Source organism: Lissotriton helveticus, chromosome 4_2, assembly GCF_964261635.1.
Source record: "Lissotriton helveticus chromosome 4_2, aLisHel1.1, whole genome shotgun sequence".
Classification (NCBI taxonomy): Eukaryota; Metazoa; Chordata; class Amphibia; order Caudata; family Salamandridae; genus Lissotriton; species Lissotriton helveticus.
In genome coordinates, this window is record NC_136064.1 from 93,548,366 (window position 1) to 93,572,432 (window position 24,067).

Consider the following 24,067-nt stretch of genomic DNA (forward strand, 5'->3'; position numbering starts at 1 on the left):
TGGTGGTGGACCATGCCACTAGGTACCCAGAGGCTATACCCCTTAGTACCACTACAGCACCTTTTGTGGCAAGAGCCCCCTTGGGAGTGTTCTCAAGAGTGAGTTTCCCTAAGGAGGTAGTATCAGACAGAGGTGAAAACTTTATGTCTAGCTACTTGACTGCAATGTAGAAGGAGTGTGGAGTGAACTACAAATTAACCACACCCTATCACCCACAATGCAATGGTTTAGTTGAAAGATTCAACAAAACCTTAAAGGGTATGATCAAGGGTCTCCCAGAAAGGCCTAGGCGGAGATGGGACATCCTACTACCTTGTCTTTTATTTGCATACAGGGAGGTTCCTCAGAAGGGGGTTGGCTACAGCCCTTTTGAAGTTCTATTTGACCATCCTGTAAGAGGTCCATAGTGTCTGGTGAAGGAGGGATGGGAGTTACCTCTCAAACCCCCTAAACAGGACATAGTAGACTATGTACTTGGTCCCTGGTCCAGGATGGCTGAGTACATGAAAAAAGGCAACTAGAAACCTTGAGGCTAGCTAGGAGTTACAGAAAGCCTGGCATGACCAAAAGGCCTTACTGACTGTTTACCAGCCAGGACAGAAAGTGTGAGTGTTGGAGCCTGTGGCCCCAACAGCTCTCCAAGACAAGTGGAGTGGACCCCACACTATTGTTGAACAGAAGGGAGAGGTAACCTATTTGGTAGATCTTGGAACTCCCAGGAGCCCCCATAGGGTGCTTCATGTCAACAGACTGAAACCATATGTTGACAGGGCAGACATGGGCTTACTCATGGCTACTGATGATGGACAGGAGGAAGAGAGTGACCCTCTCCCCGACCTGCTCTCACAGAACCCTGATGATGGATCAGTAGATGGAGTAGCCTTGGCAGGCAGCCTCACTGATCAGAAGCAAACTGACTGCAGACAAGTGCTCAGTCAGTACAGACAAATGTTTTCTCTGACTCCAAGTCAGACTACCTGGTGCACTCATGAAGTGGACATTGGGGGAAGTCTGCCTGTTAAAAATAAGATTTACAGGCAACCTGATCATGTCAGGGACTGTATCAGGATTGAAGTCCAGAAAATGTTGGATTTGGGAGTTATTGAACCTTCAGATAGCGCTTGGGCTAGTCCAGTGGTCTTGATATCAAAGCCTCCCACCCAGGGTGGTAAGATGGAGATGAGGTATTGTGTTGACTACAGGGGTCTCAATGCAGTCACTAGGACTGATGCCCATCCAATCCCAAGAGCAGATGAGCTTATAGGTACGTTGGCCTCAGCCAAGTTTCTGAGCACATTTGATCTTACAGCTGGCTACTGGCAGATCAGATTAGCTGATGAGCAAAGCCAAAGACAGCATGTTCTACCCCTAGTGGGCACTATCAGTTTGTGGTAATGCCCTTTGGTCTGAAAAATGCACCTGCCACTTTTCAAAGGTTGGTGAACAAAGTTTTAACAGGCCTGGAAGACTATAGTGAAGCTTATCTAGATGATATTGCTGTCTTTAGCTCCACCTGGCAGGATCACCTGGTTCACCTGAGAAATGTTTTGGAGGCCCTGCAGAAATCAGGCATAACTATCAAGGCTACTAAGGGGCATATTTACAAGGACGGAGGTAAAAGGATCACCGCTTTAGCGGCACGATAATGGGCTTGATAATAGGCTCTTGAGAATTCCAGAGAATTCCAATAGAAGCCCAAGTTTACACCAGAACATGGGCTTCTATTGGAATTCTCTGGAATTCTCAAGAGCCTATTATCAAGCCCATTATCGCCGCTTTAGCAGCAGTTTTCTGCCGCTAAAGCGGCGATAATTTTACCTCTGTCCTTGTAAATATGCCCCATAGTGCCAGATAGGGCAGAGTCAGGTTGTGTACTTGGGCTACCTTTATAGGTGCAGGTCAGGTTCAACCATTGCAGAGCAAAGTCCAGACCATCATGGACTGGGTTGCTCCAACTACCCAGACTCATGTCAGAGCTTTCTTGGGCCTGACTGGGTACTACAGGAGATTTGTCAAGGGGTATGGTTCCATTGTGACATCCCTGAAGGACTTAACTTCTAAAAGAATGTCTAAGAAAGTTCAGTGGACAGTAAGCTGTCAAAAGGCATTTGATGACCTGAATCAGGCCATGTGCACTGCACCAATTCTGCAAAGTCCAGATTACTCCAGAGACTTCATTGTCCAAACAGATGCATCTGAGTTGGGGGTAGGGGACTGTGCTATCACAATTGAATGATGAAGGTCAGAACCAGCCAGTAGTTTTTATAAGCAGAAGTCTGACCCCTGGAGAGAAACATTGGTCAGCTATTGAGAGGGAGGCCTTTGCTGTGGTTTGGGCTCTGAAAAAGCTGAGGCAATACTTGTTTGGTACTCACTTCACTGTTCAGACTGACCATAAGCCCCTCTTATGGCTAAAACAGATGAAGGGTGAAACCCCCAAACTTTTTAGGTGGTCAATTTCCCTACAGGGGATGGACTATAGAGTGGAACATAGACCTGGGAGTAACCATGCCAATGCAGATGGACTCTCCATATATTTCCACTTCGAACATGAACACTCAACTGGTCAAGGTTAGTTTAATGTCCCTGCGTTTGGGGGGGCGGGGGTTGTGTAGGAGAGTAGGATCTGCTTACTATGGTTACCCCCACTTTTTGCTAGTGTTTCACTGTTTTTTTACTTTATTCTGGTTGGGGCCCTGCTAACCAGGACCCCAGGCTAGCTGCTTCCTCTCTAAATTGATTGCATGTACTTTAGGTACACTCCAGATGAGTTACTAGGGACCCGATTCACAGAATGAACTTAAGACTCAATCCTAAACTTACTACTATTTTGGTATTCACAGAATGCACTTACTACTTTTGGCATTCACAGAATGCACTTACTACTTTTGGTATTCACAGAATGAACTTACTACTTTTGGTATTCACAGAAGTTAGGATTTTGTCTTAAGTTTGTCTTAAGACAAACTTAAGACAGACTTAAGACAAACTTAAGACAGACTTAAGTTAGACTTAAGTTAGGATTTTGTCTTAAGTCTGTCTTAAGTCTGTCTTCCGTCTGTCTTAAGTTTGTCTTAAGTCTGTCTTAAGTCTGTCTTAAGTTTGTCTTAAGATAAACTTAAGACAAAATCCTAACTTCTGTGAATACCAAAAGTAGTAAGTTCATTCTGTGAATGCCAAAAGTAGTAAGTGCATTCCATGAATACCAAAATAGTAGTAAGTTTAGGATTGAGTCTTAAGTTCATTCTGTGAATCGGGCCCTAGGTTACCTTTGTGAGTCCCTAGTATATGGTACCTTAGGTACTAAGGGCATAGGTACCCCAGAGGCCTACCAAGGGCTGAAGCATGCATTATGCCACCCCTGGGAAGTCTTCCAAAATGGTACCACAGGTCTGCTACTGCAGCCTGGGTAAGGTGGTGTATGCACCCCTTACTAAGATATAGGTTACCTATATCTACTTTTAATCACTGACACATATAAACCTATAAGTCACTCCTGTGGCAGGCCTTAACAATCCTGAAGGCAGAGTGCTTGGTTTTGTGTGAGTGCGTGCCCATGCATGAGCAGAACCCCTCTGCAGCTTTCGGAATCTATTCTCTGAGGCTGGTCTGTGATGCAGCCAGACCATATACTCTTAAGTGCATTATAACCTAGCTGTAAATGCTAACTTTGGAATGGCTGCATGGAAACATGTTGTCGTTGCGGCGGGGGTCGAATTCCACCCTTCTAGAGGGAGAGATATGTTAAAAGAGCCCTAGCAACACTAAAATCACAAAATTGATGCCACAGACACAGGTCTGACCTCCTGCTGCTGGACAAAACTCAAGCAGGGGAGGCCTGGACAATAGGTTTCCTGTCACAGGGAGGTGTAACCACCTCCCAGACAGGCTTTAGTGTATTGGGGCTGGGTGGGTGCATTCATAGAATGCATTTCAGACAGTGCTGGGGGCACACTTAGTGTCCCTGTGCATACCCCAGTCCAAACCGGTTGCAGGGGCACTCTGGAGCGAAACTGGACAAAGGGAAAGGGGTGTAGCCACCCCCCTCCCTGGATCCACCCATAGGTGGGTCCCTAGAGTATATCCAACCCCCTATCTTAGTATAAGTATAGGATCCCAGTCCTTAGGACTTCAGATTACACCTCGACGAAACTCTGCAACATATATCCTGGAACTTCGACATTCTACATCGCCTTGAAGATGGAAGAATCTCCCTTGGGGTCAAGGAGTGACTCCCCTGTTCAAACAGGCACCAAAGATTCATATTGCCGGTCTGCATTTCCGAGGCTCCCACCGGATCCTGACATATTTGCAACTCAGGACACGGACTTCCAGACTTCTCAGAGTCCGACACGAGATCCCAGCAAAGCTGAGACCCGCTGCCCTCACGAGTGACGTGGGACCAGAACTCCTGGACAACGTGCACATTTGCAAGTGCATTGACTTCCTGAGCTTTCCCGAAGTTGTGCATTGGGCTGCTTGTAGTCTAAGCCCCGAGCACCAATTGCACCGAAGATTGTGGGCCTACACTCCATGAGTGTTCCGTGGGCCCGCTTCTAGCATTTCCGCTTGAGGCTCCTTCGCGATCCCTGGTCCGTCGACTCGTGGGTCCCTATGAAGGTAACTCTTCTGTTTCTTGGGCTTTCCTGGTTGCTCCTGACTCCCCTCCAAAGGGTGAGTCCCTCAGACCTTGCTGGTCTGCACCAAAGCCAATCTTTGCTTGCTTTCTGCGTGGGTTGCTGTTGCCAAGGCGTGTTGGGTCCAATCCGGAAACCTTCACCGCAGCACACAACATCCTTTGTGGGACAGCTCGAATCCAGCTCCTGGTTTTTATCGACGCCTCCTGGTCCTCGTGGCTGTAGAGTCAAGCTTCACCTTCTTCACCTGAAATCACCCACATCGGTGGGCATCTTCTCATCGCCTTCCTGGTCACTGGCGAGTGACCCAGACTGTGTCCCCTCTGCTTTCAGGTTCTTCAGATCTTCGATCCAACCTTGGATCCACCCAGACACTTTCGACTTGGTCGCCAGCAGCACTTTGCTCGAGATCGCCATTGAAAAGGACAACAAAACCTGACAGCAGAAGACACTTAAGCACCCAGCTTCCCTGGGTGAGGTAACTCGAGTACTCCGTGCTCCCGTGGGTATTGACTCTAGAACTGCCTAGTTCTAAGGGGGTTTGCTCCAAGTCCTCTTCTAAGTGTCCTTAATCTGTAATTTTCCAACTGCGACTTTCCCCATAGAAGTTAATGGTGATTCGCGGCTGTGTTTAGACACTGCACGCGTCCCCGTGGGTCCCCTGTGTCACTACTTTGGGTGGTTCCTGGTGGCCCCAGCGGTTCTAAAGGCTCTAGGCCTTGTATGTATGTCAGTTGCGGTTCTTATACCACTTTATTAGTATATGGTTTGTTACGCCCCTAGGGCTAATCATATATTGTGCTAATTTACTGTGTATTAAATAAGTTTACTGAAGGTACTTTTGCCTCTAGCCTCATAAAGAGACTAGAGGGATGTGTTTAAAATAAATACATATATTTGATATATATACCTGGTGTGGTTCTCCTTTCATTTGGTCATTCATGAGATTATAGACTGGTAAAACAAGCTGCTTTACATTCCTTCAAGACTTAGCCTGAAGGCTGCTCTCCACAGCTACCACCTGGATAGCTTTCTATAAAGGTTGTCTTCAAACCTACCATCAATGAGGGTCGTTTGGACTGGTGAAAGGTGCCTACTAGAAAAGTGGACAGCATATGCCAGGCCAACTTCTCACAGGTGGCATTAGCAGCACATTTCGCCATGCATTAGTGGAGCAGAACTTGGTAAAGACAATGCTTGTAATGCTGCACTGTTGCAACAGAGGGAAGTTACAGTTGATGTTACACAGCACTATCCCAGCCATTGTGGTTATAGGGCATGTCATGTTACAGTAGTGCAGAAGATGGTGGTTACAGTGCGCATTGCACAGTACACCAGAGGGTGGTTCATAGTATCACAGGGCACTAGTGCAGCACATTTGTCACTGAGTGCAACATGCTGCACTAATGTGGCAAACGGTCGTTATAGCCAGTGTGTGTCACACAGCACTACTGCTGCAGGTGGTGTCACTGCTGAAGCAAAGCAGCACTAGTGAAGCAGTGTGGTCAGAGTGCATGTCCTGCAGCATTAATGTAGCAAAGGGTGCTACATTTTGACGTCAAGCAGCACGAGTTCAGCAAAGTGCAGTACAGATGATGCAATGCAACACTAGTGCAGTGAAGGGTGATTCCACTGGCTGTCAAACAGTGGTGGTGCTTAAGAGGCTGGTTAATATGAATGTGACGCAGCACTGCTACAGCAGAGGGTGATCACTGCATCTCACGCAGCACTAGTGCAGCAGAGGATGGACACAGTGAATAGGACGGAGCACTAATTCAGCAGAGGATGGACACAGTGAATGACACGTAACACTAGTGCAGCAGAGGATACACACAGTGAATGACACATTGCACTAGTGCGGCAGAGGGTGGACACAGTGAATGACACTTTGCACTAGTGCGGCACAGGATGGACACAGTGAATGGCATGGAGCACTAGTGCAGCAGAGGACGGACACAGTGAATGACACGTAACACTAGTGCAACAGAGGATACACACAGTGAATGACACATAGTACTAGTGCGGCAGAGGATGGACACAGTGAATGGCACACACCACTTATAGTGCAGCAGAGGACGGACACAGTGAATGACACTTAACACTAGTGCAGCAGAGGATACACACAGTGAATGACACTTTGCACTAGTGCGGCAGAAGATGGACACAGTGAATGACACTTTGCACTAGTGTGGCAGAGGATGGACACAGTGAATGACACTTTGCACTAGTGCGGCAGAGGATGGACACAGTGAATGACACTTTGCACTAGTGTAGCAGAGGATGGACACAGTGAATGACACTTTGCACTAGTGCGGCACAGGATGGACACAGTGAATGGCATGGAGCACTAGTGTAGAAGAGGATGGACACAGTGAATGACACGTAACACTAGTGCAACAGAGGATACACACAGTGACTGACACATAGTACTAGTGCGGCAGAGGATGGACACAGTGAATGGCACGCACCACTTATAGTGCAGCAGAGGACGGACACGGTGAATGACACGTAACACTAGTGCAGCAGAGGATACACACAGTGAATGACACACAGTACTAGTGTGGCAGAGGACGGACACAGTGAATCAATCAATCAATCATAGCATTTGTATAGCGCGCTACTCACCCGGAAGGGTCTCAAGGCGCTGGGGGAGAGGGGTCCGTTACTGCTCGAACAGCCAGGTCTTGAGTTGCTTCCTGAAAGAGAGATGGTCCTGGGTCAGCCGAAGGTGGATGGGGAGGGAGTTCCAAGTCTTGGCTGCCAGGTAGGAGAAGGATCTTCCTCCGGCGGTGGCTCTGCGGATGCGTGGTACGGTGGCTAGGGCGCGGCTGGTCGTTCGTAGCTGGCGGGTGGGCGTGTAGAAGGTCAGGCGGTCGTTGAGGTACTTGGGGCCCAGGTCGTGGAGAGCCTTGTGTGCGTGGGTGAGGAGTCTGAACGTGATCCTCTTGCTGACGGAGAGCCAGTGCAGGTCTCTTAGGTGGCCGGAGATGTGGCTGTGTCAGGGGATGTCCAGGACGCGTCGTGCGGAGGCGTTCTGGATGCGTTGGAGTCTTTTCTGAAGTTTGGCTGTGGTTCCGGCGTAGAGGGTGTTCCCGTAGTCCAGTCGGCTGGTGACGAGTGCCTGGGTGACGGTCCTCCTGGTCTCGGTGGGGATCCATCTGAAGATCTTACAGAGCATGCGCAGGGTGTTGAAGCACGATGAGGAGACGGCGTTGACTTGTCTGGCCATCAAGAGGGAGGAGTCCAGGATGACGCCCAGGTTGCGTGCGTGGTCCGTTGGCTTGGGAGTGGTGCCCAGGGCAGGTTGCCACCAGGAGTCGTCCCAGGCGGAGGGCGATGATCCCAGGATGAGGACTTCTGTCTTGTCTGAGTTCAGTTTCAGGCGGCTGTTCTTCATCCACTCGGCGACGTCTTGCATCCCTTCGTGTAGGCTGGTCCTGGCGGCGGCCGGGTCGTTGTTGAGGGATAGGATCAGCTGGGTATCATCGGCGTAGGAGATGATGTTGAGGTTGTGTTGGCGTGCGATGGCTGCGAGGGGGCTCATGTAGACGTTGAAGAAGGTTGGGCTGAGTGATGATCCTTGTGGTACGCCACAGATGACTTCGGTGGCCTCGGATCTGAACGGGGGGAGGCGGAATCTCTGGGTTCTTCCGGCGAGGAACGAGATGATCCACTCCAGTGCCTTTTCTTGGATTCCGATGTTGCTGAGGCGCTGTACTAGGGTGCGGTGGCAGACAGTGTCGAACGCTGCGGAGAGGTCCAGGAGGATGAGGGCCGCTGTTTCCCCGTTGTCGAGCAGAGATCTGATGTCATCGGTGGCTGCGATCAGGGCGGTCTCGGTGCTGTGGTTGGCTCGGAAACCGGACTGCGAGGGGTCGAGGGATCCATTTGTCTCGAGGAAGGCGGCGAGCTGTCTGTTGACGGTTTTCTCGATGAGTTTGGCAGGAAAAGGGAGGAGCGAGATTGGGCGGAAGTTCTTGAGGTCGGTGGGGTCCGCTGTGGGTTTCTTCAGGAGGGCGCTGAGCTCGGCGTGCTTCCAGCTCCCCGGGAAGGTGGCGGTGGGGAAGGAGGTGTTGATGATGTCCCGGAGTTGGGGTGCGATGATGGAGTTGGCCTTGTTGAAGACGTGGTGGGGGCAGGGGTCGGTTGGTGATCCGGAGTGGATGGTGTTCATCGTGCGGGAGGTGTCTTCGGTGCTGACCGGGGTCCAGTTGCAGAGGGTGGTGGTGGGGGGCGTTGGTTCGGTGGTTGGGTGCGTGGTTGGTGCGCCGAAGCTGTTGTGTATGTCGGCGATCTTGCGGTGGAAGAACGAGGCGAGAGAGTTGCAGAGGTCTTGCGAAGGAGTGATGTCGTTGTTTCCGGCGCTGGGGTTGGAGAGCTCTTTGACGATGCTGAAGAGTTCCCTGCTGTCGTGGGCGTTGTTGTCCAGTCGTTCTTTGAATGCTGTCTTCTTGGTGGTGTGGATCAGCTGGTGGTGCTTGCGGTTGGCGTGCTTGAGGGCGGTCATGTTGTCTGTGGTCTGGTCGTGGCGCCAGGCTTTCTTGAGGGTGCGGCAGTTCTTCTTGGAGTCCTTGAGTTCGTCGGTGAACCAAGGGGCTTTCTTGCTGCCGGGCCTGCTGGGAGGGTTCTTTAGTGGTGCGAGGTCATCGGCGCAGGCGGTCAGCCACTGTGTGAGGCTGCTGGCTGCTTCGTTGGGGTCCGTTGTGCTGGCGGGGGGGTTCTGGCTGAGGGAGGTGGTGAGCTGCTCGGCGGTGATCTTGCTCCAGCTCCGGCGAGGAACCTGTTGCGGGTGGTGGTGGGTCGTGGTTCTTTTGAAGCTGAAGTGGACGCAGCTGTGGTCAGTCCAATGGAGTCCGGTGGAGTGGCTGAAGGAGATGTGCTTGCTGGAGGAGAAGACGGGGTCAAGCGTGTGGCCGGCGTAGTGGGTGGGGGTGTTCATCAGTTGCTTGAGTCCGAGGTTGGCGAGGTTGTCCAGCAGGGTGGTGGTGTTGCTGTCCTTGATGTTCTCCATGTGGAAGTTGAGGTCCCATAGGAGGATGTATTCAGAGGAGGCGAGGGCGTGCGGGCTGATGAAGTCTGCGATGTCTTCGCTGAATTGTGTGCGTGGTCCCGGGGGTCTGTAGATGAGGGTGCCTCTGAGGGTCGTCTTGAGGTCGGTGTGTATCTGGAAGTGGAGGTGTTCGGCGGCGGTGAAGGTGTCGTAGGAGTTGGTCGAGATGCGGATGGTGTTCTTGTGTACAATGGCGATGCCTCCTCCCATCTGGTTGACGCGGTCCTTTCGGGTGATCTTGTATCCGTCCGGGATGGCTATGGCGATGTCGGGTGCTGAGGAGGCGTTCATCCAGGTTTCTGTGAGGAAGGCGACGTCTGGTGATGTTGTGTCGAGCAGGTTCCAGAGTTTGACGGCGTGTCTGTGGACGGATCGGGTGTTGAGCAGGATGCACTTGAGGTGGTTGTTGCTGGTGCTCGGCTTGGCGGGAGCGGTGCAGGTACAAAGGCAGGTGATCTTGCAGGCTTGGCAGGTGAAGGGTCCGTGGGTGCGTTTCGGGGTGGCTCGGTAGCAGGCAGGGTTCATTCCGGTGTTGAGTGCGTTGAGGGTGGCGGCGGCGTAAGTCCGTCGTGTGGGCTGTTATCTTTGGGGGCCAGGTGTCCTGGCGCTGGGCGCGGTCCAGGCGCGGACGGGCGCAGACGGGCTGCGCGTACGTGCGGCGACCTCCATAAATGGCGAAGTGGGAGGGAGGAGCAGCTGGGAGGCGGGAGCGGGGTGGCCAATGGGTGGGATACAGAAAGAAAAGGGGGCGGGGCCGCTGGGGAGCAGCGGCGGGGAGGGGGAGAAGCGGCGGGAAAAACAATCACGGGTACACGGGGGCAGCAGAAAGCAGGGGTACAGCTAATAAAACAAGAGACTGGCAAAAACAGGGGCAAAAACAGATACAGAACGAAAAACTGGCACAAGTTACTAACACAGCAGTTCAGGCGCTCAGCAATCCAGGCGCAAGGCAGCGAGGCAGCAGCGGAGGGGTCAGGGGACCTGGCACTCACGGAGGGGGGGAGCCGCGCGATGCGTGGAGCGACCGGCCCTGCATGCAGGGACAAAGGTCACAGCTCACCACCGTGCGGCGACCCCATAAATGGCCAAGTGGGAGGGAGGAGTCGCTGGGAGGCGGGAGCGGGGTGGCCAATGGGTGGGATACAGAAAGAAAAGGGGGCGGGCCACAGGGGAGCAGCGGCGGGGAGGGGGAGAAGAGGCGGGAAAAACAATCACGGGTACACGAGGGCAACAGAAAGCAGGGGTACAGCTAATAAAACAAGAGACTGGCAAAAACAGGGGCAAAAACAGATACAGAACGAAAAACTGGCACAAGTTACTAACACACAAATCCAGGCGCGAGGCAGAAGCGGAGGGGTCAGGGGACCTGGCACTCACGGGAGGGGGGAGCCACGCGGTGCGTGGAGCGACCGGCCCTGCAAGCAGGGACAAAGGTCACAGCAGCTCACCACCGTGCGGCGACCTCCATAAATGGCATGCACAACTACTAGTGCAGCAGATGAAGGACACAGTGAATGTCACGCACCCCTTCTAGTGAAGCAGACAATAGACACAGTCAATGGCAGGCAGTACTAGTGCTACAGAGGGTGGGCACAGTGAATGGCACATAGCACTAGTGCCGCAGAGTGCTGTACAGATGCTGCCATGGAGCACTAATGCAGTGAAGGGTGATTCCACTGGCTGTCTCACATTGATGGTGCAACAGAGGGTAGTTACTGTGATTGTGGCGCAGCACTGCTTCCACAGAGGGTGGTCACTGCATCTCTCGAAGCACTAGTGCAGCAGAGGAAGGAAGCAGTGGATGGCACGCAGCACTAGTGCAGAAGATTGTAGTACAGATGATGTCATACAGCTCTAGTGCAGTGAAGGGTGATTCCACTGGCTGTCATACAGCGGTGGTGCCCCAGAGGGTGGTTACTCCGAATGTTGCACAGCCCTTCTACCGCAGAGGGTCATCACTGCATCTCGTGCAGCACCAATGCAGCAGAGCATGGACACAGTGAATGGCACGTAGCACTAGTGCAGCAGAGAATGTACACAGTGAATGGCACGTAGCACTAGTGCAGCAGAGGATGGACAAAGTGAATGGCACGCACCACTACTAGTGCAGCAGAGGAAGGACACAGTAAATGGCACGCAGCACTAGTGCAGCAGAGGGTGGACATAGTGAATGGCAAGTAGCACTAGTGCAGCAGCGTGCTGTACAGATGATGTTATGCAACACTAGTGCAGCGTGGGGTGATTACACTGGCTGTCACACAGCGGTTGTGCAACAGAGAGTGGTTAGTGTAAATGTGACACAGTACTACTACAGCAGAGGGTGATCACTGCATCTCATGCAGCACTAGTGAAGCAGAGGATGGACACAGTGAACCGCACATAGCATTAGTGCAACACAGGATGGATAGTGAACGGCATGCAGCACTAGTGCAGCAGAGGATGGACAGAGTGAACGGCATGCAGCACTAGTGCAGCAGAGGATGGACACAGTGAACAGCACTGAGCAGTAGTGAGGCAGAGGATGGACACAGTGAATGGCACGTAGCACACCTGCAGCAGAGGATGGACACTATGAACGACACGTAGCACTAGTGCAGCAGAGGATGGACAGAGTGAATGGTGTGAGAAGTTGGCCTGGCATATGCGGTCCACTATTCTAGTGGGCACCCTGCACCAGTCCAAACGACCCTATTGATGGTAGGGTAAAGACAACATTTATAGAAAGCTATCCTAGTGGTAGCTGTGGAGAGCAGCCTTCAGGCTAAGTCTTGAAGGAATGTAAAGCAGCTTGTTTTACCAGTCTAAAATCTCGTGAATGACCAAATGAAAGGAGAACCACACCAGGTATATATATAAAATATATGTATTTATTCTAAACACATCCCTCTAGTCTCTTTATGAGGCTAGAGGCAAAAGTACATATGGTAAACTTAATATCACACAGTAAATTAGCACAATATACGTTGAGCCCTAGGGGCGTACCAAACCATATACTAAGAAAGTGGCATAAGAACCACGACTTGCATAGACACAAGGCCTAGAGCCTGTAGAACCGCTGGGGCCACCAGGAACAACCCAAGGTAGTGACACATGGGACCCACGGGGGACGCTAGAAGTGTGGGAACACAGCTGCGAATCACTTCTATGGGGAAAGCCGCGGTTGGACATTTTAAGATAAAGGACACTTAGGAGAGGACTTGAAGCAAACCCCTTTAGACTTAAAGGGTTCTAGAGCCAACACTCACTGGAGCACCGGAGTACTCGAGTTACCTCACCCAGGGAAGCCGGGTGCATAGGTGTCTTTTGGTGTCTGGTTTCATCGTTGTTTTCACAGGCGATCTGCTGCAAAGTGCTGCTGCCGTGCAAGTGGAAAGTGTCCGGAGTGATCCAAGCCTGGATCGAAGATCAGAAGAACCTGAAAGCAGAGGAGACAGAGTCTGGGTCACTTGCCAGTGACCAGGGGCATGAAACTGACTCCATGGTTTGGATTTCGTTGACAAGTGTCCACCATTCCATAACATGCAAAGGTTTCCTAGAAATCCAAGCCCTTGCAATAGTCAATCTTGCACATGCAAAAAAAATAGTAATTAAATCTTTATGTGGGCAATTTAGTGATTGTATATCTAACAACACCATATTGGCTCAAAGAGGGGGAAAAATAATCTGCTTCTGAATTAAAATACTTTCAATTCCAGACCAATACTTCGATAGTGCGGGGCAAGAAAAAAGCACGTGTTCTAAGTCCGCCGCCACAAGATCACACTTGGGGCACTTAGAACAATCGTTTCATAAACTGCCTGATTCCCACCTTGATATTCTTTGCGGAGTGTAATACAGAAGACATATAGTTCTAAATAATTGTAGTCTTAAACTAGAGGACTGAACCACACGATTAATACTACAAAGGGAGACCGAGATCTGGTTAGATGTTATATTAAGACCCAGTATAGTAGACCACTTTGCGGCAAGTTTGATACAATCGTCAGTCTTTAACTGATTGAGACATTTATAGCTCTCACTAATTAATGATTTTGTCTTGTCCGAATATAGACAGGTCCAAATATCTGGGTCAGAAACTGCCAACACCTTCATTTTACGGACTGGAAAGTCCCGAATTTGCATGTATTTAAAGTGCATGGCATCATTCAGTTTATAATGGAGTTTAAGCGTTACAAAATCTAGGAATCCAGCTGGGCCGTAGAGATCTCCTAGGGTATTAATACCCCATAACTGTAATTTAGAATGAAAGAGAGAAGTTTTACTACATGTCAAAATTAAATTCCATATTTTAACAATCTCCCTAGCAGTCTTAAACTTGACTCGCTTGAAATAATTTGGGTCATTGACTCTGGCCAAAAACTGTTTGCAATCTGTGCCCAACATAAACTAAAAGAAGTATAAGAAATTATTAGTTTTAAGCAAGCTTCGGAGGCGGTCAAAAAAAGTTGCATAAAAGTATAGTTTAAAATCGGGGAAGTTTAACCCTCCTTTTTCAATTGGTAATTTCAGCAAAAAAATCGATCTGCAAGCTTTTTTATATCCCCAGATGTAGCTACTGCATATCCCGTCTAGTTTAAAAAAAAAAGATTACTCACATATAAGGGAATTGATCTAAATAAGTAAATAAATTTAGGTAGTACTTTCATTTTTATTAAATTAATCCTCCCAGTTAAACTAAGTGGGATCTTGTGCCATTTTTTCAAAGAAAGTACTATTTCTTTTAATAAAGAGTCATAGTTAAGCGTGATTATTTCTTTAACATTCGACGAGACTTTCACTCCCAGATATGTAGCAGTCCTACATATACCCTGGACCGAAGCTAAGGGTTTGTAATTCACTATAACCTGTGTTTTATTTAAATTTAGTTTATATCTAGAAATAGCTCCAAAATGATTGGCTTCCTTTGTTATCCCCGGAAGAGCTTTTACCACATCAGTAGTATAGATAGCGATATCATCCATGTACGCGGTTAATTTAAGAGTGTTTGGCCCATATTTAAAAGGGATAATATCGGATTGGGTCTGCAGTGCACTTAGGAATGGTTCCATAGAAAGCGCAAACAGCAAGGGTGACAGAGGACACCCTTGCCGGGTGCCCCTAGCTATTGAAAAGTTTGGAGAAATCATACCTGCATAACTAATTTTCGCAGTCGGATGATCGTAAAGTGACTGTACCCACTTTAGATATTGGCCCTGAAAGCCGTATGCCGTCATCACCGCCCAGAGATAGTCCCACCCCACTCGGTCGAATGCTTTCTCGGCATCTAACATAACCATTCCGAGTGGGGTGGAGCTACGTTAAAAGCCGTTATTGCCATATTTACATGGGCGGTGGGATCCCTCCCCATAACAAACCCATGTTGTTGTGAGTTAACTAGCTCCGACATAAGGGGGAGCAAGCCGCAATGCTAACATTTTCACGAATGCTTTAGCATCCGCGTTGATTAGCGAAATACGTCTGTATGACCCACAATCATCAGCAGGTTTATGTTTTTTAAGAAAAAATACAATCTTGGCGGTGTTCCATGGGCTAGGAGCCTTTCCAGTTTCCCCGATAGAGTTGATAACTAGACTAAAAAGAGGGAGTAGTTCCTGAATACAGGTTTTATAAACTTCGATCGGTAGCATATCTTCCCCAGCCGCCTTGCCAGAAGGGAGAGAGGCAATCGCTAGTCTGATCTCTGTTGGAGTGATATTTCCAGCCAGTTTTATTATTCCTTCTCTGTCTTCTTGATCCTTCAGGTTGTTATTGATATAGGATAATATATTACTGTTGGTAGGATGAATTTCAGGAGTATATAAATTGCTGTAATATTTAACAAATTGATCTAATATCTGGTCTGGTTGGTTATAGATCATAGTATTCATTCCTTTAATAGACTTAATTAGTGTGTTGGCTTTTTTATCAGCAACTTTGTATGCTAAAATTTTCCCAATTTTGTTGCCGCTCTCATACTGGGATAAATGATATTTAAGTAGTTTAACACTACATTTCTCCCTAAGCATCTTTTTCATAGCAGACTGCAAGCTCACTAACTTAAGTCTTAGTTCAAAAATGTTTGGTGTTCCTTGGCGGAGTGCTTCGGCCAGATGGTTTTCCAAGGACAAAATATTAGATGTCATAGTCTTAGTCTCATTCCGAGTTTCTAAGTTCTTTCTAAAAATATATTGGTGTGAAAAACCCCTAATACTAGCCTTACATGAATCCCAAACGACTATAGCTGAAGTAGAATTTAGATTAATATTGATAAATTCATTAATGTGGACCTTAAGTTGGGAAATAAAAGCTGAATCGGAGAAAATGTAAACTGCCTGGAACCTTGTTTCTTTGTGAAGATATTAAATTTAAAAAAATCGGATTGTGGTCAGAGGTGACTCTTAGGACACATTTCAATAATACTGGAATCTAAGATCTTAACCGTAGCCCAAACCATATCTATTCGTGAGCACAATTTATGCGGTGCAGAGTAATATGTAAATCCTGCTAAATTAGGATGTATTGTACGCCAACCGTCTTTTAGATTATGTAAGCGGCTTAGTTCTGATATGGCTGCTCGAGTTTTACGCATTCGCTGGAAGGCACCCGCCTTGTAGTATCTACATCATAATTCATTACACAATTAACATCGCCCATTATTATCAGATCTCCTTCCCAATCCAATAATTCAATGTTTAGCCGATCATACATAGATGGATCGTCAATATTAGGTCCATATACGACACAAAAAAATTTATTTACAATTTTCAAGGTCTACCTGAGTAATAACCCACCTGCCCCCTTTATCGGCCGCCGTTTGGATGGTTACAAGTCTTAATTGCTTTTGTTTCAGGATAGCAACCCCTCTAATAGAGGCATTTAGTGTGGAGCATACTATTAGCTCGTAGCCTAATTGCCCTAATAGCTTCTTATCTTTATAGCCAATATGAGTTTCTGAAAGTAAAACTAAATGGGGATTATACATTTTAAGCTCTTCTTGAACTAAACGTCTCTTATTCTTACTGTTAAGGCCGGCAACATTCCAAGCAATACACCTAAGCCGATACATTTCCTAAGATAATTGCACTCCTCTGTCCTGTTAAGTACCAAAATGTAAATAATTCATCATAATCACATACTAAAATTCTGAACCTCGTGTTGTCATTTTTAAGCATTTTTCCCCCCAGCCCTCCTGAAGAACCACCCTCCCCTACTCACAATCCTCCTACCCCCCACCCATTTGTCCCTGTGGGAAACCACCCCTCTATTCCTTGCTGCCGCTGGTAGGGCAGCCTAACAGAGAGATAGCATCGGAGTCCGCCCCCTGCAACCCCTAAAAAAGAAAAAAAAAACAGAGAAGGAGAACTTCGAGAAAGAGAGAAAACTTTCACTCTGGTGGTGTCAATCCATTGTAATTTATTCTAAACTGAGAACTATTAAACCTAGAGAGGGTAATAAAAGAAGAAAAAAAAAGCAGGAAAAAAAATGAACAATCGTACAAGATCCCTGAAAGAAGATATCTCTCAAACCCTCTTAGTGTAGCTAAACCGGAAAAAATAGAGAACCTAATTTACGCTATACATAATCAAATACAGATAGACATCATACTCCTTAATACAGAGTCAATATTCTTTTTCCCCCGTTAATATTCATATTCATTAACCAGATTTATAGCCAAATTTAGATAATGCCACCTCTGCTTCTCTAACATCAGTAAAGAAAAATGTATGGCCATCCTTAACCACTTTGAGGCGGGTTGGTTCCTGGTGGAACGCCTGTCCCCCCAATGATTTAAAAGGATCAATGAACTGACGTAATTTCCACCTTTTTTCCATTGTGGCCTTACTTAAATCAGATCTGACAAAAAAAGTTATATTTCCAATTGTAACAGGGGAATTAGGCCTCGCTTTAAGAGATACAGCTTGCCTAAGTAAAAAGTTACCAAAATAAATCAGAAAGGGACGGGGAAATATGCTCTCTCTATTTCTGTGTATTATTGGAAGTCTAAGCACTCTTTGGAGCTGTGATTCCCAGTCCCAATCTGCCAAATCTGGAAAAGCCTTCTGAAGTAAATTGACCATATAAGCTCGCGGATCTGCTCCCTCTGATCCTTCAGGTATGCCGAAAAATCTAAGGTTTTGCCTCCTCTGACAATTCTCCATTTCTTCTATCTTGTCCTGTAAACTCATAATCTGCATATCATGTTGGGTAGTTAAAATATCTGTGCGAGAGGATAGTTCTTCAACTTCCACCACCCTTTGTTGCAGTTCTTCTATCTCTTGTGTCATCCCACCGAGCTTGCTGGTCACTTCTGATAAAGAATTCTGCACCTTACTGTTGTCATCTCTCAGCTGTAAGACGTGCTGTTGCGCTACCTGTCGATTCTCAGAAAGTGTCTTTAATATCAAATTTAAAGAGGAGTAATTAACCACTGGATCTTCTATACGATCTGGAACCGGTGTATCAGGCAAATTAGCAGCCTTGTTGTTATCGTTGTCTGAGTTTATAGCTGTAGCGACAATTGAGGTTGTGAGTTGAGCTTCAAAACCTACGTCACTTGTTATTGTGGCTTTTTTTACTGCTATAGCTGTCATAGTACATCCCGGTTCAACTCGTATTTCAGGCTCACTCAGAAGTCCAGATACAGAACTTGCTTGTGTTACGGGAGCTTCCGGCAAGGCGGAAGCGACAGGAGGAGGAGTAGTTAGAAAATGATCATCAATTGTGATGACATCTTTCCGATGTTCTCTCTCAGTGGGGCTATTACCAGATAGGCGTAGTACCATATTCTTAACCCCTCCCTTTGCCTGAATCCATTTACGTAAAGGACTCTCTTCATTGATAGGCTTCCCTCGTGTGTTGGAACTAGAGATAGAGCTGGAAAGAGCAGCGATGTTAGAGCTCTTCCCTTTCTTAGATTTATTCTTTACTTTAAACTTCCCCTTTTTACGCCCCAGTTGTTTTGCCACGATTACAGGGGAATTAGATATACCATCTTCCTCTACCAGCTCTTCGTAGTCATCATTAGAATATTCTTCTCCCTCGTTAGCACTGGCAGAGGGATACTTTGTCAGACAGTCCATCACTTCTGGTACTCTTTTATCCACGGGGTTGCCTGGTTTTTTAGAATTTTCAGGTTCAAGTGAAGAAGTCAGATTGGGAGCATCCAAGTTTAAATCAATAAGGATCTCTACTTGATCATTTTTTTGTAAAGGTAAGTGCACTGGATTAGCACCCTTAGCAGTTCCGCTTATTTGTAGAGTGTTGAGATTTGCTGTGTTTGCTCCTAGATTCGTATCGCCAATGGCAGCAGGGTCTTTCTCAGTGCTTAAATAAAGCTTCTCATTGTTGTCCTCACTGTTATTAGACAGCTCTTTTAATGTTAAATCTGAGCCGTTAAGCCCGTTTGATATGACCTGCTTAACATTAGTATCCTTATTAACAGTACTGTCGTGGATACTATCTGTTTTTAAGGTTGGTGCAGTATCATCTTTAGGAATGAAAGCAATATCATGAGCCGTATTATCAGAAATACCATCTGAGCTCAAAGTCTGTGAAGTATCATCATTAGAAGCAGCAGCAGTGACACCAGGACAGCTTTTAAGGTTTGAGGTTTTATCTACTACTGTGAGCAGTGGGGCTCGAATTAATTTCTTACCCGTCAGTAGTTCGCGTTTCTCGATAGCTACTTGAGAAGCAGGCACTGCGGGCACTGCTCCCTTCGTCGCCGCCGTTGCACTCACTGCTCCACTTAGGGTTTCCCCCCCCCGTCTGGGACCGCCAAATTCTCCATCGCGGCACCTTTCCCGGTCCGCGATAATCAAGGGGCGTTTTTGGGCGCCATGGTTAGCACTGTCGAGGGAGCCTGCGCCACACCGGTCGTTGTAATCCTCGAAGTATACTGCACAGCTGACAGGGCGGCTAGCGGTGGTAAACCAGAGCAACTGATCCCCGAGCACGCAGGCGAGAGTCGAAGGGCTAACAACCGGCAGCCTAGCCGCCCTTGAAAAAGCTGCAACATTCAGCAGTCAGCATTTCTTGAGCTAGTAAGTTGAAGTCGTTGGATATCTCGCTTTCATGGGAAAAATTCTCCGCAAATTCTCCGGTTTTAATTTCCGATGTTCTCCTTATTGAAAGGGGAGCTGGGAGCCTCCGATGGTGCTGCCGCTCGGTGGCGTCTTCAACCCACCATCTTGAATTTCCCCGGACAGAGACACACCATTTCCCCGGACCGAGACACACCTTCCAAGGGGTAGCATAATACATGCTTCAGCCCCTGGTAGGCCTCTGGGGTACCTATGCCCTTAGTACCTAGTGTACTATGTACTAGGGACTCACAAGGGTACCCCAGTAACCAAACTGGAGTGTACCTAAAGTACATGCAATCAATTTAGAGAGGAAACATCTAGGCTGGGGTCCTGGATAGCAGGGCCCCAGCCAGACTAAGGTCGAAAAACAGTGAAACACCAGAAAAAACTGGGGGTAACCATAGTAAGCAGATCCTTCTCTCCTACAAATGGCACACTGCACCAGTGCAGCAGAGGGTGGACACAGTGAATGGCACCCAGCACTAGTGAGGTAGAGGATGGACACAGTGAAAGGCATGTAGCACTAGTAAGGCTTAGGATGGACAGAGTGAATGGCACGCAGCACCAGTGCAGCAGAGGATGGACAGAGTGAATGGCACGCAGCAATAGTGCAGCAGAGAGTGGAAACAGTGAATGGCACGGAACACTAGTGCAGCAGAGGATGGACACACTGAATGGCACGTAGCACTAGTGCAACTAGTGGTGGAGAAGTGTGGCTCACTGGTTAGAGGAGGCAGACCCTGATGCAGAGGTCAGACCCGGGACCAGGGTTCAATTCCCGACGCGGCAGGGTCTTGAGTTCAAAATGATCACGGACTCGATAATTCTCGCCTCGGTGCCTACTCGAATCATGGGTTCACACTCTGCAACTCTGGGCAATAGATTGCTTAATCTCCACTACGGCCCCACTGCGATGGGATGCCTGGTCTTCCCCTTGGGGATGCCCAGTAGGGGTTATCTCGCAAGGAAAGCCAGGACGGGTTCCCAAAGCAAGCGCTAAGAGACCTGTCGGTGATTTGACGCTATATAAATCGAAATTAACATAACATAACATAACATAACTGAGAATGGACACAGTGAACATCACGTAGCGCTAGTGATGCAGAGTATGGACCCATTGAATGGCATGCAGCACTAGTGCAGCAGAAGATGGGCACAGTGAACAGCACGGAGCAGTAGTGAGGCAGAGGGTGGACACAGTGAATGGCACACAGCACTAGTGCAGCAGAGGGTGGACACAGTGAATGGCATGCTGCTCTAGTCCCGCAAGAGGATGGACACAGTGAACGGCACGTAGCACTAGTGAGGCATAAGATGGACAGAGTGAATGGCACACAGCACCAGTGCAGCAGAGGATGGACAGAGTGAATGACAGGCAGTACTAGTGCAGCAGAGGGTGGACACAGTAAATGGCATGGAACACTAGTGCAGCAGAGTATAGACACAGTGAATGGCACGCAGCACTAGCGTAACCGAGGATAGACACAGTGAACAGCACGTAGCACTAGTGATGCAGAGAATGGACCCACCGAATGGCACGCAGCACTAGTGCAGCAGAGGATGGACACAGTGAATAGCACATAGCACAAGTGATGCAGAGAATGGACACAGTGAATGGCACGCAGCACTAGTGCTGGAAGACGATGGACACAGTGAACGACAAGTAGCACTAGTGAGGCATAGGATAAACACAGTGAATTGCACGGAACACTAGTGCAGCAGAGAATGGGTACAGTGAACAGCACGGAGTAATAGTGAGGCAGAGAATGGACACAGTGAAATACACGCAATACTGGAGCAGCAGAGGACGGACACAGTGAACCGCATGTAGCACTAGTGAGCCATAGGATGGACAGAGTGAATGGCACAGAACATTAGTGCAGCAGAGGATGGACACAGTGAATGGCACACAGTATTAGTGTAGCAGAGAATGGACGCAGTGAGTGACACGCAGCACTAGTGCAGCAGAGGATGGACACAGTGAACGGCAATGAGCACTAGTACAGCAGAGGATGAACACAGTGATTGGCACAGAGCAGTAGTGAGGCAGAAGATGGACACAGTGAAATGCACGCAGCACTAGTGCAGCAGAGGATGGACACAGTAAAAATGCACCCAGCACTATTGTAGCAGAGGATACCCATAGTGAACGGGATGCAGCACTAGTGCAACTGAGGATGCATGTAGCACTAGTGATGCAGAGAATGGACACAGTGGAAGGCACGTAACAATAGTGCCGGAAGAGGATGGAGACAGTGAACGACAGTGAACGGCAGGTAGCAATAGTGAGGCAGAGAATGGACAGAGTGAACAGCATGGAGCAGTAGTGAGGCAGAGGAGTGACAGTGAAATGCAAGCAGCTCTAGTGCAGCAGAGGACGGACACAGTGAGCGGCACACAGCACTAGTGCAGCAGGGGACGGACACAGTGAGCGGCACAAAGCACTATGTAGCAGAGGATGGACACAGTGAATGGCACACAGCACTAGTGCAGCAGAGGACAGACACAGTGAACGGCACACAGCACTAGTGCAGCAGAGGATGGACACAGTGAACGGCACACAGCCCTAGTGCAGCAGAGGCACACAGCATTAGTGCAGCAGAGGACGGACACAGTGAACGGCACACAGAACTAGTGCAGCAGAGGACGGACACAGTGAACGGCACACAGCACTAGTGCAGCAGAGGACGGACACAGTGAACGGCACACAGCACTAGTGCAGCAGAGGACAGACACAGTGAACGGCACAGAGCACTAGTGCAGCAGAGGACGGACACAGTGAACGGCACACAGCTCTGGTGCAGCAGAGGACGGGCACAGTGTACGGCACACAGCACTAGTGCAGCAGAGGCACACAGCATTAGTGCAGCAGAGGACGGACACAGTGAACGGCACAGAGCACTAGTGCAGCAGAGGACGGACACAGTGAACGGCACACAGCTCTGGTGCAGCAGAGGACGGACACAGTGTACGGCACACAGCACTAGTGCAGCAGAGGCACACAGCATTAGTGCAGCAGAGGACGGACACAGTGAACGGCACACAGCACCAGTGCAGCAGAGGACGGACACAGTGAACGGCACACAGCACTAGTGCAGCAGAGGCACACAGCATTAGTGCAGCAGAGGTCGGACACAGTGAACGGCACACAGCACCAGTGCAGCAGAGGACGGACACAGTGTACGGCACACAGCACTAGTGCAGCAGAGGCACACAGCATTAGTGCAGCAGAGGACGGACACAGTGAACGGCACACAGCACCAGTGCAGCAGAGGACGGACACAGTGAACGGCACACAGCTCTGGTGCAGCAGAGGATGGACACAGTGAACGTCACACAGCACCAGTGCAGCAGAGGATGGACACAGTGAACGGCACACAGCACCAGTGCAGCAGAGGACGGACACAGTGAACGGCACACAGCTCTGGTGCAGCAGAGGCACACAGCATTAGTGCAGCAGAGGACGGACACAGTGAACGGCACACAGCACCAGTGCAGCAGAGGACGGACACAGTGAACGGCACACAGCTCTGGTGCAGCAGAGGATGGACACAGTGAACGGCACACAGCTCTGGTGCAGCAGAGGATGGACACAGTGAACGTCACACAGCACCAGTGCAGCAGAGGATGGACACAGTGAACGGCACGCAGCACCAGTGCAGCAGAGGCACGTAGCACTAGTGAGGCAGCTGATGGTCACAGCACAGCCCCTCCCACCCTTGCACACAGGCCTTGGCACTGCTGGAAAAGCTCCATTCACTCGCGTGGCCTCCCCTTTTCTCTGACACTGTTCTTGCCAGTTGCCTAGCAACCTCTTCACCCTTCAGTCCTCCTGCACCGGGGGAGGAGGGGGCTGGGGGCTGTGCTCGGAAGACGGGCTCAGCTCATCTGTGACCGCGCTGTGTTTACTCGGGAACTGGCGGTGCTCAGTGTGGGAGGGGTGACGCAGGAGCCGCGCGCCCCCGGTGCCCCTGGCTCCTGCCCTCTGTGGTGCTCCCCAACCCTGCCCTCTGGGGATCCCGGGTCCCTGCACCCCTCGGGGCTTCAGATCCTAGGGGTGCTACAGGTCCTCCACCCCAGGGTGCTCCCCAACCCTGCCCTCTGGGTGCGAGGGGTCCCTGCACCCCTCGGGGCTTCAGATCCTAGGGGTGCTACAGTTCCTCCACCCCAGGGTGCTCCCCAACCCTGCCCTCTGGGGATCCTGGGTCCCTGCATCCCTCGGGGCTTCAGATCCTAGGGGTGCTACCGTTCCTCCACCCCAGGGTGCTCCAGGCACTTGGGTGCTCCAGGTCCCTGCCCTCTGGGTGCGAGGGGTC

The 24,067-nt window shown here is 49.3% G+C and overlaps 1 protein-coding gene across 2 annotated transcripts in view; it reads left to right on the forward strand.

Moving 5' to 3' along the window:
• The window catches only part of DLG3 (discs large MAGUK scaffold protein 3), a 1,928,515-nt gene that overhangs the window by 448,527 nt on the left and 1,455,921 nt on the right, over window positions 1-24,067 (forward strand). The window lies entirely within an intron of this gene.